The sequence below is a fragment of the Rhinolophus sinicus genome, chromosome 1, assembly GCF_057876585.1.
Source record: "Rhinolophus sinicus isolate RSI-liver-muscle chromosome 1, RSI-T2T, whole genome shotgun sequence".
NCBI classification, from domain to species: Eukaryota; Metazoa; Chordata; class Mammalia; order Chiroptera; family Rhinolophidae; genus Rhinolophus; species Rhinolophus sinicus.
The window spans coordinates 83,311,976-83,314,459 of record NC_142501.1 but is presented as its reverse complement, the minus strand read 5'-3'; the positions used below and the strand labels follow the sequence as shown (position 1 = coordinate 83,314,459).

General features: G+C 44.6%; 1 pseudogene; it reads right to left on the bottom strand.

Moving 5' to 3' along the window:
* Positions 1–1,349: 1,349 nt before the first annotated feature.
* LOC109452870 (large ribosomal subunit protein eL19 pseudogene) lies at positions 1,350–2,214 on the bottom strand (annotated as a pseudogene).
* Positions 2,215–2,484: the final 270 nt, after the last annotated feature.

The window sequence follows — 2,484 nt, the reverse complement described above, 5'->3', positions numbered from 1 at the left end:
CAAATCTGTCCATCTCCCTTGATCTCTGTTGCCTCTACATAACACCTGTCACCATCATCTCTGATCTGGGTTACTGCCCTGGACTCCCTCTTGGTTTCCTGTCTTCTTGTTAGTCCCTCCTCCAATCAAGCCAGTTGGGGAAGATACTGTCAAGCAAAAATCTAGTCTTAACCCTCAATGGCTCTTCATTACCTCGGGGAGAGATCCTATACTGCCCTGAGCACTCCATGCTCTAGTTAAATTGAACTATTTTGAGTCCTTCAAAGGAACTACGTTCTTTCTAACACAGGTGTATTTGTATGTTATCATGCTATTCCTTTAGTCTGGAATCCCTTCCCCTCCCACACTCCCACTTACTGGGATGACTTACTCATACTTTGAGTCTTGACTTGGATGTCACTTCCTCCAGAAAGCTTGTGACTTTGGTTAAGTGTCTCTTGTAGGTGCACGAGCCCTCCAGTCATTGCACTTACCACTATTTTTTTTTTAAATCATTTGTTTAATTGCTTATACCCCAATGTCAGTGTCTGCACTATGAAAACAGGGACTGTTTAAATTTATTTTATTCCAATAGCTTAGTCTCTATCATAGAGTGGATGTTCAATAGTTATTTATTGAATGAATGAATGAGTAAATGAAGTGACGTGAGCAAAGCTGAAAAATAAATAGGATTTACCTAGACAAAAGGGTGGCGAAAATGTAGAAGGTATTACAGGCTGAGAGCACAGATTGGCTAAAATCACAGAGGTGAGAAACATCATGGTGAATGAAGGAAACGATTATATAAGCAGTTTGGTGTTATGTGATCATAAAGCATCAATAATGGAATTAGCTAGAGGCTTGAGAGTTAGCTTTTCTTTTTCCTGTTATATGCCTTTATTCCAATTTCTGAGGAAAGCCTTTTTCTTTGTACCCTTATGTGATAGATATAAACCAAAAAACCTGATAGGCCAGGAAAGAAAAAGTTTAGAAATTGGGATGCTCAAAATCACAGCTTCAGTTATACCTCTATAAAGTTTAGAGACAGCTAAGATAGTAGAGTCAGCCAATGAAGTCCAGGTATCATAGCTTCTTGACTCGTGGTCGTTGAAACCCCTACTGTCCTGGAGTTCCAGGGCAGTAGGTTTCAACCCTGGACCTCAGTGCCCAGCTGAGAAGTGTAAGCATACTATTTTCTGTTGTTTTTAAGGCAATGTAACAACTCATGTCAAAACTCCTGGTTCCCAAACGACATTTGAGACCTCTTTGGAGGTGCCACTCATGCTGTGCTGTAGCAGGCAGTTGTGAAGCACAGTATTTTGGAGGCTTTGGTAGAAGCCATTCCTCTTTCCTTTCGAAGTGGGCCCTGCACCCCACTAAAACAAGGTAAAGAAACCGTCTCTTCCGTGGACGGGAGGGGTCATGATCCTTACTGGAGGCCAGGAGTCAAAGAAGAAATGAAACAGGCACCCTGGGAAAGGCCTGCATCTCAGTCCTCAGGTGGTCAGTACTGGCCCTCTACACAGGGAAGACCCACCAAACAGCCAGAAACTTTGGAGCAGCAGAGAGGTAGGCAGCTGAAGGCTATTTTATTGAAGGATCGATCTATGTCCTGGAGAATGGCTAGAAGAGCTGAGTTTCAGTACAGGCCACTATGTGCAGGTAAGAGAGGTGGAGCTTTATTTCTTGATCGCTTCTTCCTTGGACAGAGTCTTGATGATTTCCTCCTTCTTGGCCTGGAGCCGCTCTTCGTGGTGCTTGTGTGTTTCCTGGGTCTTAGACCTGTGGGACTCCGCCTGCTCAGCAAGAAGCTTTTTGGAGCCTAGTCTGCCTTCAGCTTGTGGATGTGTTCCAGGAGAATGGGCTTGTTTCTGAACAAATTATCCTTCACTCTCAGGTTCAGGCTGTGATACACGTGGTGGTCAATCTCCTTAGATTCACGGTATCATCTCAGAGCATGTCGGTGATGAGTTCTCATCCTTCTACTCCAGGTTACCTTCTTAGGTGTTCCAGCACTGGCAGTGCCCTTTCGCTTACCTGTGTCCATATGCCTGCCCTGCCTGCAGGGCAAGGTGTTTTTCTGGCATTGCGCTCAAGAATGGACCGTCACAGGTTTCTGGATGGTCAGCCCGTCTTTGATCAGCTTCTGAATCTGCTGACAGGAGTCGGCGTTCGCCATGACATCGGCCTCAACAGAGGACGCAAGAGGGAAGCCTCTTCTGAAGCCGGAACAAACTCATGGCTGCGGCTGCAGCGGCGAAAGGAAAGGAGAGTTAGTGTTGAGAGATAGGTCAGATCATGGAGGGTTTGTGGATCAGCTTAAGAAGTTTAAACTTGGTTTTTCTTGTAGGCAGTGAGACGTTTAGAAGTTTTGTTTTTAGATATTGAATATAGGCAGCTCCATGAAGATTGAATTTGAATGGAAACCAGAAAGAGTGGTTAGGAGGCTGCTACATTCCTTTCTGGTGCTGCCTTAAAACATGATACATGTTTTTTCATCCCAAC